Source organism: Bactrocera neohumeralis, chromosome 5, assembly GCF_024586455.1.
Source record: "Bactrocera neohumeralis isolate Rockhampton chromosome 5, APGP_CSIRO_Bneo_wtdbg2-racon-allhic-juicebox.fasta_v2, whole genome shotgun sequence".
Lineage (NCBI taxonomy): Eukaryota > Metazoa > Arthropoda > Insecta > Diptera > Tephritidae > Bactrocera > Bactrocera neohumeralis.
In genome coordinates this window covers 60,442,151-60,457,828 of record NC_065922.1, presented here as the reverse complement: position 1 = coordinate 60,457,828, position 15,678 = coordinate 60,442,151, and the positions used below count along the sequence as shown (strand labels likewise).

The following is a 15,678-nucleotide window of genomic DNA, read 5'->3' as shown; positions in this document are numbered from 1 at the left end:
TAAATGGCAATTAAATTCAATTTTTTACTATTATGATTATCGATAGGGTTCATTTTGCATTCTACCGCACACAAATCGCCAATTCTTGTTGATGTTGATATCGTCACATCAGCATCACTCGCGTACGGAGCCTTTATATCTAAATGAGGAGCGAGAATATGACATTTGTCTTGCTCATTATGATAAATAGCAACGCCTGAATTTCTTTTTTCATTGCGTTGAAATCTTACAATGAAATCAAAATTTGGCACGGATACAGGAGGCTCGTTGTCGTTCATAAATGTTTCTGATAACATCCAGATGTTTGACTGTTTAAACACTCTATTCTAAAATTGAATGATTTTATTGACAAACATTTTCTTGTGCTAAGAAACTCGAATAATTCTTTTTCTAAGGTGATAATTGGATTTTGACGTAATTTTATCATTTCAATTTCGCTGTATATTTTGTTAGTGTAAAAGCAACAAATATGCCTCGCTCATTTGCAATTGCAAATATGCAAGACCATTTGCACCAGATTGTGAATTGCCCTACTGTACTTATTGACTGCATTATTATATATAATTATTTGTATAAAACCTTGGAATTTATTCATTAAAATTACCACTCAGAAGTCGTTTTATCCGTTGTAACCGAAGGATCATGGAAGAAACATCATTTCTAATATGCCACAAGACAAAATTAGAAATGAAGTTCATAAACCTCACGCTGTCAGATAAAACGAAATGTGTACTAGTGATGAGCGATATTTCACCACCGGTGATTTTATCACAGTGATTGAAAAATCGCTTATAGTCACTGCTATTGCTAGCCCAAAATATCAGTGAATGGTGATTTTTCTTCATGCCAATATTTCACTGTGAATGAAATTTAAAATTGGCACTAGCTTATGAACAATAATTGTATGTGGTGATTTTTTTGGTGTTAGAAGTAGAAATTGTGATTTTGAATACTTCTTTATTCACTGTGAATATATACAATGTATGTGGTGATTGTTTGTGGTTAGCCGCAGAAATTTTGATTTTGAATGCTTTTTCACTGTGAAAATATATGTGCATTGCGTTTTATTTAATTCCGTTGAACGATTGCTTAAAATAAATATTTTGAATTCGATTTTTTTTTTAATTTATTGAATATTATAAAATATCTTTTAAAATTAATAAAACACGAAGTGAAATGTGGCAATTTTTCGAAGCAGTAAGTGAAACTCATGCAAAATGCAAAATTTTTTTAAAAAAGATATATCATATTTTGTTGTTGAATATACAAATTATTCTGTTTTAATTTATGGAAAATTCAAGGAATTGCATTAAAATTAATTCCTTTTATTTAAGACTATATTTTTTTGTTTTGGCTTAATTGCAGGTTAGAACTACTTAAAATATCTGTGTTATTAAGAAAAGTAGCGATCGCAATAGCTGTAAAAAAGTCACAGTGATTTAAAAATCGCAAACACTCTTTTCACTGAAACTAAAAAATCGCTACTTCGCTCATCACTAATATTTACCTCGCCATCGCGGGTCGATTTGCAAAGAAAGAAAATGAAAACTGACTACAGAAATGATACTGTGAAGTATAGTCTCAACTCTTCAAGGCCAACACAGAGTATTTCAACCAAAAGTCACACAAAATAGTTGAGAATTCGCTCAAATGAAACACAAACGAAAGAAATAACGCACAAGCATACAAACATATATATGCGCACACATGTGAATATGTCACCAACCAAAAATTGAAACATTGTTCTACAAAAACAACAATAGCATAAGCATGGCAACATTGTGTGGTTGGTAGAAAATCTGAGCTGTGCCGAAAGAAACGATCGCCTATTGTCACCGCTTCCCTTGCTACTCGAACATCTTCGCAGACAAGGTTGCGTAATATGAATCTATCGCAGCCTTTTCCGAACTCGTATAAGAAGTCTAACTTCCAAAATACTTTATAGTACTTGTTTTTATATTTAAGATTAGTAATCAAAAAAGAAAAAAAGATAAAAAATAAATGGAATTGAAAAATATAGATGAAAAATATCATTGTTTCTTTGATAAAGAACTATAGAATTTTTAAAGGATGTGATTTGTGTATTACAACCATAACAGTCATAATATAAACTATATTGTTATCGACAAATGATGATATCAACTATGTAAACACAAGTGCATGTCATAATTTCTATATACCATATAAAACAGCTGTAAAATTATTTCATTTATATAATATTGTTTTAATAATTAAAACCATATGAGTTTTTTTAATAAAAATAATTTATTTTCTTTCATATATACACAAATATACTTATTGGTTTGACAGACAACAGCCTTAATTTGCATTATCAGGCTCAATTTGCATTTGAGAGTGTCCCAAAACGATTCGTATCTCAAATAATAATGAATATTTGAAATTAAGCATTGATGTCATTTCCAACTCACATAAAACGGTTCGAAAAACACAGGTAGTATAAATCAAAAATTCACCTTTCAATTTGATCACACACACATATCGGAATTATCGTGAACAAATTAAAACTAATTGTACCGTACAAACCATAACGGCAGTGAATTTGGAAACATTCTACAAACTTATATTTAGGTTTAAAGTCGATTTTCTTCTTACTATTATTCATAGCCCTGACAGACGAGCAAAATTAATGCGTATTAAGCAACGCTATGCGCATTGAAATTTTATGGTGACAGACGGCAGACTTGTGCATTTAGACAGCTGATTGTGGAATTTGTTTATTTATTAAAAAAAAATGAATAAGATAATTATGAATGAATAATGAATGAAATAAAAATGAATAAGATAATTATTAATTAAAATTTTGGTATTTTGGAAAATCAATATAAATTTTACGAAAAAAATTGTTTATTATTAACTAAGTTCAAAGATAATAGAGTGAAATTAAAAGCGATAATTGATTGTAATGCGAAAAAAGTGTGCGAAAAAGTTAAGAATATTGGAAAAGTAGATAGCAAACTGCGTGTGTTGTTTATTTTCTGCCATCTAAAAATATTGAAATTTGTTTTTGTTAATATACTTTAATATATAATTTAATTATCAATATAAAACCGCTTACCTCTGATGCTGCAAACGCAAAGGAGGCGGCAGACTTCAAGCAACCCCTGTCAAAAAATAGCAAAAAGTCGGCCATTTTTGAGCAGTGTTACCTACTCAAATTTGGGCTTAATTTCCATTTACTTGCGCATTTGACGCATGTTAATGCGAATTAGTATTGCACAAAAATTTCGTGCATTTAGCTGAATTTACCAAAATTGATTAGGCAACACTGCCCAAAAATATGCGGTTTTTGCTAATGTTCAACAGATGTCGCTTGAAGTCTGCCGCTTCCTTTGTGTTTAGAGTATCAGTGGTCAGCGGTCTTTACAGGGTCCAGCACTCGAAGTGTAACCAACTTCAGACCGTTCGCGCAGCTGTCGCACTGAAATCATCTGTTTAAAAGTTTGCTGAATGACAGTTCGGAGTATTGTTCACAAGTGTACAGAAGCGTTTTGCCGAAAGTGAACGCAAAAAAAGTGATCAGCGATATATCGGTCGCAAACCATGAACGTTTCAACAAAACTCAGGACCGTCTCACAAAGCGCGAGTGAACCAAGAATGACTGAAAAACAACGTTCCGAACTTCAATACGACCACACAATGGCTCTCGAATTCATCAGACGCGAATCTAATGGATCATTCTCTGTGGGCCATTTTGGAGAGCAAGGTCCGAAGTAAAAAATACACCAGTCGCGAGATGCTGAAGAAAGCCATTGTCCGTGAGTGGGCCAAAATACCAGCAAGTCACATTCGGGCTGCTTGCGATTATTACAATATACCCTGTATATTGTTAATTAAATAAATTTAAAAAAAAATTAATATTTTTAGAGGGCAGAAAATAAAAAATCCGCACATTTTTTCAATGTTCTTAAATTTTTCGCACACTTTTTTCGCGTTTCAATCAAGTATTGCTTTTAATTGCACTTTATTATATTTTAACGTATTTAATAATAAACGAATTTTGTCCTTAAATTTATATTGATTTTCCAAAAATACCAGTAAAAATCTCTTATTCATTTTTATTTCACTTTTTTAAATAAATATTATTAAAACATAATTAATTTTTTTAGTTCCACATGCATTATTTAAACATTAATATGTCTTCCATATTTAGATAATGCATATTCTTACTTATTTCAGGATTGCTTTCAGACATAACAAATATATGAGGAAATTGTCAGCATTTCTGCTTTTGAAATCTCCTCAGCAGACGGAAAACACCCTACCTATTGCGATGTTTTTGCTATTTGTGAGGACATTATAATTGGGTTGTTAACCATACTAACCATAACTGTATTGCATTTGAAAAATTTCCACAATCCTACTTTTCGATTTTCTTGTTACTTGTATATACTCATTAAGCAATCAATATCGAGATTGTGTGAAAAAATTAACTTCTGAAATTCAAACAAATTTATTTTTTTTTTACGTTATTTGCGGGTTCAGAAAGCAATAAAGGTAGTGCATCCGGAAAAATTCTAAATATTTCTTTCTTTCTTAGATCAAAATCGATTTTCTTTTTATTTATATTTTCGTTAAAATTCGATTTTCTTATTACTTGTATATACACAGTAAGCAATCGATATAGGAATTGCGTGAAAAAATTAAAACCATAATGGCATTTCAAAAGTTCCACAAACTTATATTGAGGTTCAGAGTTCTTTTTTGGTTACTTGTATACACATTGAGTAAGCGATATCGAAATTGCGTGAAAAATTAATGTTAGAAATTCATGCAAATTTACTTTTCTCACGTTATTTGCGAGTTTGTGAATCCGTAACTGCAGTGCATTTGGAAAAATTCCACAATCTTTTTTTGGTTCAAAATCCATAACTGGTATATACACATTGAAGAATCGATATCGGAATTGCGTGAAAAAATAACATCACAAATTTAAGTAAATTTATCTTACCAAGAATAACGGCAATGTATTTGGAAATATTCCACATTCTTATATTTAAAGTGCCCATACACGAGCACACAAGTGCGTTCGATCGGTATGAATTCGTTTGCCCACACACGACACACAAATCCATTTTGCGTTCGTTCTTCACAGAGTTAACATGTGCGACAGGGAAGCGAAACATTTCTTCGAATTTATTTCTAATGTAGCACTTTTATCTATTTCTTTGTATTTCGTTAACAAGTTATTCCAACTTTTATTTTTCTCAATTTTATTTTCATATTTATCACTTTTCATTTTTTATAAGATCAATAAATTCTGATACGAAATCTTTATTAAGGGGGGAGCCTGCTTTAGAAGCTTCAAACAATCGATTTTTTTTTTTTTGCTTAAATTTTCTTAAAAATTATTTAAGAATATGTCCCAAAGTTATAGATGGGAATTCTAAATATTATCGAAGCTAGAAGGGAAGTGACCGAGCGTCTAGCAGATATATGTATGAGCGCTTAGGCAAAAAGCGAAAACTTTGAAGCGTGATTTCTCGGTTTCTCATTTTTACGATTATTCTTAATTGGCGGGCAGGATAGAAAGAAAACTAAACGTCGTATGGAATTAGGGCAAAGTTTATTATCATTGGCATAAAATTATCTTCTATTTAAACTAAAAAAACTTTTGAGAAAAGTCTAGTTTTAAAATACTTTTAAACAGCATAAAGTAAAATTTTTTTGGTCAAAAGCCACTATTTATTCAATTTAAAAAAAAAAATTTAAAATTTTACACTTTTTTTGGAATTTTCTTAGTTTAACAAGAAGATAAATTCATAAAAAATATGAATCTCTTTGAATTTTTTGTTTCCAATAGAAATTGCGACCTGCATTCTGCCCGCCGTCCGAAAAATGCACATGCGAGATGTATCGGGCATTGCTTCCCAAAGGCAGAATATCAAAGATTTCGTATCCAAAAAATTTTTACAAATATATAACTATAAAACCTAGAAATTTGGCTTGAATCAATTATTTTTTCCCCTCCCAAAAAATCCTCGAAAAAATCGATTTTTTGAAGCCTCGAAAGCAGGCTCTCCCCTTAACACTTGCAATTGTCCGCGATCTTCACTGTTCGGCGACACGAGAGAAATGAGATTTTGTGAGCAGACAACGCCGTACACGATACACATGTTAGCGCACCGATCGTAAAAAATCAATCATTTTCGCGAAAATGGATCGGTACGCGAACAAGCCCATTCACGATAAACCGCAAGCGCACACATACCGATCGAACGCACTTGTGTGCTCGTGTATGATCACTTTTAGCCTTAAAATCGATTTTCTTGTTACACTCGGAGCAATCGATATCAGATTTGCGTGAAAAAATCACTTCACAAATTCATGTTAACTAAACTTTTTTTTCTCCGGAAAGCATTTGGAAAAATTCCACATTCTGATATTTTGGTTCAAAATCCATTTTCTTGATAGTTGTATATACGCATTGAGCAATCGATTTCGAAATTGCGTGAAAAAAATAACTTCACAAATTCAACCTAATCTACTTTTCTCATAAAACCATAACGGCAGTGCATTTGGAAAAATTCCATTTTCGAGTTTATTTGTATATACACATTGAGCAATCAATATCGGAATTTGGTGAAATAAGTAACTTCAAAAATTCCAATTTACCTTTTAACCTATTTTGAGAATGCAGTGTATGTGGAAAAACTCCACAACCTTATAATTTAGGTTTAAAATCAATTTTCTTTTTCCTTGTATATATGTACATTTTAAACAATCGATATCGGAAATGCGTCAACAAAGTAACATAACAAACCTAAGCTAACTCGTTTGGTGAGCTTTTATTTACGTGGAAACAGCAACAGTGCTCAAATGAGTACAACAATAATTATTTTGTCACTATGGAAAGGCGGCACGTGTAGACTTAATTTGGATTAATTGTATGTTTTGAAGGAACCTCTTCTTCTTGCCTGCCAACAGTGACGTAGATCCCATAACGCGAGGAATTTCTGTTTGTGTCAGGTGCTTTGTATTGTTCTCGTTCCCCACACGTTTTTTCTAGGCTTGCAAAGGCTGCGCTGATGAAAAGTGGCATTGTGGCGTAGATCGGGCAACTGAGCACAGTGGTTCTGAATAAAGATGTATGTTATATAACAAAGTGCTTTTTATGTAAAATATGTTGTTTTATTGTTTTAGGACTATTGTTTTACAAGTGATGTTTTGAGTGGTATGTTTGCTTTATACATAGTTTTAAGTTATACAAAAAGTTGTTAGATAATGCTTTCAAGTAGATATATGTATGTTTTTGATTTCAGCTATTTGTTATTCGTATTATTCTACCAAGCATGCGATTTTTTGCGTGTTATTTTTCATAATTTTTAGTACTTAAGTGTATGTTTTATAAGTTTTTTTCATAATATCCAGCTCTTAAAAAATGTAAAAACTTCATATAAAAAAACGCTTAAGAAATTGTCCTGCGGTAAATGCTAGTATGCAGCTCTGAAGAAATCTAGTATTAATTTTTAATACATTTTTTCAATAAAATGCTTATATGGCAATCCTCTTTTTGCGAAGAAACAATTAAAGGTCCGTATCCAGCTCTTAAGGAGGTATTCTCATGTAATCACTTCGAAAAATCGATTTTTTTTTTTTATATTTTGACAGTAAAACCTATTGAAAACATGCTGTGAAATATTCAGACCGAAATTCATAGTATTTGACAAGTTACAGCTCATAGTCGCCGACGTGTCGTAAGCGACTGTCTACCAGGCGCCAAGACAAGTCTGCAGCTGCTACGTTTCTAAACGCATTTTTCTCGAATCATCATTTTCTAAAACTGTCATTATTACATATGTTCTTCTACTCATTTATAGTTATCGTCCCTACCAGAATTGTTTATTTTCGAAAATATTTTCATATTTTTTTAAAAAGATTTTTAACGAAAAAACAAGATTTTCGTGAATTTTTTTTTGAAGTTCGACATTTTTTTTTAATGAAATTGATTATATTTGGTAGGGACGACAGCCGCAGAACTACTGAATAATAATCCATTCGATTTTTTTATTTCAGACAACATGAACAGCCGCTATCACCATGACCATGAACTACTTCTTTTTGTTGGGGACTACTTTGATTTAAAAAAAATATATATTAAAAATGTAAAAAACGAATTTTTTTTTGTGTACATTTCAAAACAAATAAAAATATATTAAAAAATTATTAAAAAATTAAAATGATTGAATTTTGTTGTCGCATAAAAAAAAATTTCCTAAAAAGTGGTAAAATGTTTGCGTTCACTACTCTCATGTGATTGCTCAAGAAAAAAAATACATTATTTCTTCAAGTAATTTTGACAGCTGGTTACGCATTGTGAATGATCCACATTAGAAGGGCAAGAGAGAATAAACAAAGAAAATAAACTTTGTGCGCAATATGTATGTATTTTTGTAGTAATAAAAATTTTTTCATTGCGATTTAAGGAATAGGTAAGTTTCATACAACATTTCAAAATGAAATATACTTCATAATAATGATTTTAACTAATTTAGGATGAATTTAACGGTTACTTTGAATTTCCTTCAAGAAACAATAAACTCTCACGCCTATATACATATTTTCTAATTGTGATGTTTGGAAAAATTGTAAAGTGATATCACTTATCACAGAAGCAAGTTTATTAAAGCACCGGTATCTTCTTATTAGTAGCTTCGTTAGCAAAAAACTTGATATTAATTTTTTATCCTGCTAATGATGGCATAAAGGAAAAAAAAGTTATCCTGGGCATAAAAGTCTCAGAATCTGACGCCGAAATTGAGCTTAAAAATTAATTTCGTCACGAATTTTAGAGTTGCCAACAATTTAATTAATGAACTCAATGAGTGTTCTTAATACCTAACATTAATAGGAAAATGTGGCTTTGATGGCAGTTCTGGGAAAAATAGTGAAAGAGGCGGGATGTCAGAAAAATAGCGCTATAACGAACTGCCAAAATCAGTGCGTTTTTGAAAATTCTGTAGAATTAAATATCGGTAGTTTGTAAAATTTTTATAGACCTACTGGGGAACCGAGCACCCAAAAATATATGGTTAACTCGATATTTGCGTACCTAAGTGGTAGAGTGGAAATTGCAAAATACCCAAAAGTTATTTATAAAATACCTAATTCAATATTATTCAGCCTGTCCTGTTCTAGGTCAATTGCAAAAGGAACCAGTTTAATCAACCCTAAATGCAATAGATATGCGCTAGATACTGCAAGGGAATTAACGCAAAATATTCCTGGTTTATCCTAAATCGTCAGTCCATAAAAGTTTAACCCTTCGTTGCATAGCTTTGCATATATGAAATGTTAACTTCTCGTTGATCTGGCAGCTACATCGTTTCTTAATTTATAGTTATTTTTTCGCCAAATAAAAATTATACTTTATCACTATTCTCCTTTGGTAGAGTTTCGCAAATATTGTTCAGTTTGTGTGAATATACGTAGTAAAGAGTAAACTTCTTTCTGATATATTGAAAATGCAGTGTTAAATTTTTATTATTTTTGTGAATTATTGAGAATGTATAATAAAATGTAAGTTCCTCCTTAACCCTTTCTCATTAATTTGGAGAGTTTCTTGTCCAAATAACAAATTGGGTCTTCACCAAAATTATTTTTGCAAGAGTTATAATGTGCAATACCATATATTTAAGCCTAAATTTTTACTTGTAGGGCGCTTACTAATAATGATAGCGCACGAATAATAGAAATCTGGGTTGAAAGAAAAGATGATGAAGAATCAAGCCAATCAATACATAATTTCAAAGAAGTTAATGTTATAATAGACGCAGGATGATCAGATGATCTCATGGAAATTTATGCACTTGGCAAAAAGAGCAAAAATTACTGATGTAGACAAACAAGATCTGAAAAAGTTTTTACGGATATGTATTGTGATGTCTATTGCTCAAATCCCTAATATTCAGTGAATAAATAAAAAAAAAAGACAAAAGTTGTATGTTTTGACTGGTATATCTGGATACAATTGCAACTTCAAAATATATACTGGGCAAGAAAACAACAGCATTTCTGAGGAAATTGATTTGGGATCAAGTCCCAACATAGTTATCAGATTACTAAGGGATATACCCCCATAAAAGAACTAAAAAGTTTTTTTTTGATAATTACTACACATCTTTTGCTACCTAAGTATGTAAACGTGGAATTTACTCACTGGGAACAGTTCGTCAGATCCGAATTCCCAATTTAAAGCTTCTAGACGAGAAATTACGACGAAGAAACCACACGAAAAATTCCTTGAATATGCAAACGTAGATAACTTTCATATATCTGTAGTTTCCTAAAGAGATAATACAATCGTTACTTTCATGAAGGGTGTTGATTTGCCAGATTCCTTTATAGGCCGATACAAAATCGAAAAACGGTCTAAGAAGTGGTATTTTCGACATATAAGTATGCTTCTTATACTTTATTTCTATAGAAAGCACCAGAGGAGTGGTCCTATCACTGAAAATGAAGTACGGTTGAACCACATGGATCACTGGCCAACATGGGTGGACACTCGAGTCACTTGTAAATTACCAAGTTGTGACGGATATATGTACATAAGTATGTATGTAAGGTGTAAAAACGTGAAATTAATTTATGTTTCAGCAAATCAAGAAATTTAAAAAAAAAAATTTGCATATAGAATAAACTTAATTTATCGTAAAAGTAATGAATTTGCTTCAGTCCACTTTTATTCAATAAAATAAAGAGCATATCCATTCAGTAACCTCCTTGTAATTTTATTAGATTTGCTGCATGATTTATGTATGTATATGCAATGTTACGTAACTCTGTTGCTAGAAACACGGCAATCATAAAATTTCAAATTTGTCATCTTATAATAGCCCACATTATAGCTGCTGAGTCAACGAATAAGGACGATGTATCATATACGAAATAACTAACAGGTAGCTACAAATCAGGTCTTGTTAAACCGATTGCTTTTGAGCTCAGACTTTTTCATCACCGGTCAAAGAAAACTATAATCCAAAAGTAAATAAATTTGAATAAAATCACTTTTGATTTAGTGGAATAATATTTAAAAAAATGCTTTTTTCTTTTATCAACTTTTTAAATTTATATAATTAATTAAAAGAGAGGGCTTTGGGGCGGTTTATTTATTTTAATATACATAATTGTTTATTACTTATTATGATTTTAAAAAGATTTATTAAAAATTTCACTGGAAGTATTTTTAGCCACTGATTCCATACTAGACCGATCACTGTGCTGCGGTCTAGATTAGCAGCCCTTATTAATTTCAAAGTATAGGAGAATCACACTGTCTAAAACCACATTTGGTATCGAAGGTTCAGGTTTTTTTATGTGAGTTCTGAAAGCTAACGAGTTATAGAAAGGAAAGTTTTTATACTTTACTAATGTAATATGAGATTGAAAAATGTGTACTTAAGCTACATTTCGGTTCTTCCTTCTTGTGGATTGGGCATGTTCTAGCGAAATGTATTTTAAGTTTTTCAATCTCATATTACATTAGTAAAGTATAAAAACTTTCCTTTTTATAACTCGTCAGCTCCCAGCCCTCACATAAAAAATTATATTCATTACTTTATTAATTTTTTGTGTTTTCCGTTATTGTCATGTTTTGTTTTATACATAAATCGAAAGATTATTTCATATAAATAACATGGCTCGCATTGGCTCTCATTTTTCTCTCAAACGCGTTTCCTGATTATTTATTATTATGTTGGAGCGATCAGGAAATTTCGAACAGCTGATTTCAGAAAAGGCGGCATGCCAGAAGTAAACCGCTATAATTACCTGACAAAATCAGTGTGAAATGAAATTTCATTAAACTGTGCGAACATATTTTGGTAAAATAAATATTTATGTAAATTAATGATCGAAAATGTCAAAAATAAATAAATGTGTGATCGGAGTATATATCAAATATATATGCAAATATTATTTTAAGTTATAGCATATAAGTAAATAAATGTATTGAATACATTTCTCTTGAATATGTGACGTTTTTTATGAACTGTTTTGTTTTTCTGTTCATTTGTTATTTTAAATTATTACATTAATTATAAAAAATATAATTACTTATCTACGTATTAGTATTAGTACTAGCATACAAATTGTGATATTTTTTGTTAATTGTTTTGCTTTCTCATGTTTATTTATATAGTAGTGTGAAAATTGCGAAATACCTAAAAATGATTTGTAAAATACCTAATCTAATGGTTTTCAGCAGTGGCATCATTGGCAAATGTTATAAAAAATGCTAGTTTTGACAGCTCTCTCTCGAATCAAAGAGTTTCGTATCTCCTTATCCATGTAAATGAAGTGTACAAAGGCAATGTCTCTTAATTCCAATCAGCGAAATGTTCGCAGATTTCAAAAGTAAAAATTATCGATACTTATATTTTCATAACAATCCATGAATGAATCGATCTTTTATATTGCCGTCAAATGGATGTCATTTTATTACAAAACTATGTTCTCAGCTGTTTTAACTTGATCGTCAGCTTATCGCACGACTGGAATGGAAAAATTTATATCAAGACAGTGTTTAAGTTCGTGCGTGTATTGCATTCTAAAACAATTTCTTGATCGTGTGACGTCCGAGTTGCTGGCAATGCTTTACTTGGATGTGTGGCCGCCACGTAAGATGAGGAGTCTGTTATCGATTTTAGTCACACATCTCCGTTCCTGTGTTGGAATAAGGAAATGAGTCGTGGTGTTGTTGTTTGTATCGCAAACATATTTGTTATTATAATATCAGGATGGGCTTTAAAGATGGTTAATGTCGCCGCATCGTATTGCCGGGGGATGTTTCCGGTGCTTCTGGTGTTTGGAATTGTCGGTAGTTTTACTTTTACTACACCTAATAGTTTCCTCTCCAACGCAATAATTTGGAATATGATGTTGATTTTCCAACTTAATGTTATTCCTATATGCGTTATCAGAGATGCTTATGGAATTCTGAATATGTGTCCTGGGGTATTATTTTATGGGGCATTGATTTGCGCATTCATTTCCTCATTTGCTCAATGGAAAAATGTTAAACTGAGTAACATAATATCTGGCATATCAGTTATATATACCGCTTCGTTTTTGGTGTACTTTTATATTTCCGTAAATGAGGGATATTGGATATTTGGATTTGTAACGCTAATAATTTTCAATCAAATTGTATTGAACCGAGTCTTAACCCGCTACGAAATAACTTATCTTGAATTTAGAAATATCGCGCTATGTTTTTATGAAATTTTTGCATTGAATGCAATTGGCGAAATTACTTCTAGGTCAATATGAGGAAATTATGTAGTAATATCATGTAACTTTCTCTCTTTAATTTAAAAAAAACTGTATGCTTACTATAAATAAATAATTTATGTTCTATATATTGAGTTAATACATTGAATGAACTGAAATGCATAAAACAGACCATTTAGCTAAGAATATTATTTAAATTGATATCCGCTAAAAAAGTATTCCAATGGTATGGAATTTTTGCGCCGCGTTATCATCTATAGTTGTTGTTTGGCAAAGGTTTTCTTAAGTTAAAAACGAGTGATTTATGTTTCAGAACATGTACTTTCGTTGGCACAATTCCGATTTCTTTGGCGCCGCGATTTGAAGGTACCGTGGGAAAGAGGAAGTCGTGATGAAAAATATGGCACAATTCCGATTTCTTTGGCGCCGCGATTTGAAGGTACCGTTGGAAAAAGTCCTCCTGATTAAAAAATATATGGGGTTAAAGGTACCGCAAACGCTTAGTTTACGAGATATTCGACCTTAAAGTTCAAAAATTCGCAAAATTCGAACATTTCAAGAAGCTATTTTACCACGTTAAACCCACTTTATTCACATTCTTCAAATTAATTAAATTACACTATAATCTTTTAAATAAATCCACATTTTACACTTTTAGCATGCTTTTTTATTTAAAAAATCTTTATTATAAAAATTACATTTTACACTCGTTTGAACCTCATTTGTTTACCAAAAATTACGAAGAAATGGAGCGCTGCCATGTGATGACAAGGCAATTCGCTGAAATTCCTCTTTTTCACAAAAATTCCTCTATTCATGCATGTGGATATTTTCTTTTTTAAATTTATTAAGCAAATAAGTATATTATATATGTACATGTATTAGTAATATTATATAATAATATTATATATACATATGTACAAGTAATATTATATAATAATTTTACGTAATAAAATGTAAGGTTACAGTACAGTACGAAAACTCAAATTTTGTTTCAATATGAGTGCATGATAACCGTAAAATATAACCACTTTATATCCAAAACTCATATTTTAAATATAATAATATATACATCGTCACCTAAAATACAAACCAATGTATCATAAAAAATAAATTGAAATCGCTGACAGATGTAATAACCAAAATGTATAAATTTTATAATGAAAACTTAAATTTTGTTTGAATATTGGATATAAAGTGGTTATATTTTTTGGTTATCTGGCACTCATATTGAAACAAAATTTGAATTTGGATATATAGTAGTTATATATTATATATATAAATAATATCAATTTATATATTATATATATATATTCTTATGCTCTCGTTAATATACATACAAACCAAGCACAACCGAAAAATCAACTCTCTCGAAATCGCTCTGAGCAAGAGAATAAAAATCTTCATTTATGTTTTCTGTTGAGCGCTTTTCGTTGAGCTCTTTCTATTTCGGTCTTTCAATGAGCAGTGCGTAAAGAGCGGAACGAGAAACGCTCGCACAAAGAGAGTCAGCAAAATACCGATTGACCGAAAAACTCAACGCAAACGGTCTTCACATTTACTTTTGTTGTAGGGCATTTAGATTTTCTGCACTAATCGAACTTCTTCGTTCACTTAATATAAAGTGTAGGGCTGAGAATGCCCGTTGGACGGACACTTGCGTTGCAGGTGTAGCCAGCACAACCTGCGCTAGTGCACTTACATATATGCGGAATCTTGAGCTGCAAAAAAATAAAAGTTATTCCAATATATTTTTGATATTTAATGGCAAGCGACCAAATGTTACGTCAAAGTTTTCGATGTCAGCATAAATTTTGATAAGTTTTGCAGAAACAGGAATTCGGTTTTGACACTGTCTGCAACAAATATCTCACAACTTAACACACTCAATTCACGATCGCAATTAATATATTTCGTCTGCAAAACAGACGTTTAACGATTTGCTTGCCTATGCGTGTGAATGTATACAATACATACGCAAAAAGTTTTGCTCCAATGAACACGACAAAAATAGTTTGGAACAACCAGAACAAAGCAAAGAAAAAAACGGTTTCGCTCTGAGTTAGAAAAAAACGGTTTCGCTCTGCTAAACACTTATATTTTAAAATATTCCCGATTAAAAATTAATCACGCGAAAAAAAGCAAACAAAAAAAAAATGTATTAATAACACATAGTATTTCACAATGTTTGACTAAAATTTCTCATATTTTTCATTTTGTTTATTTAAATATACACTCTAAACATTGAAATAAGTTAACATTTCAATTTAATTTTCTTATATTTTACTTAAATTTATTAATTTGAAAATCACTTAGCACACTCATAGTTGTCCCAAAAAATTAGGGGATTGCTTTACAATTATGAAGAAAGTGAGTGATTGTCAAAATTAATAAATTTGAGCCATGTGTAAAAAATACCAAAATATA

At 31.0% G+C, this 15,678-nt stretch overlaps 1 pseudogene; it reads right to left on the bottom strand.

Moving 5' to 3' along the window:
• Positions 1-1,485: 1,485 nt before the first annotated feature.
• LOC126760839 (small nucleolar RNA U3) lies at positions 1,486-1,583 on the bottom strand (annotated as a pseudogene).
• Positions 1,584-15,678: the final 14,095 nt, after the last annotated feature.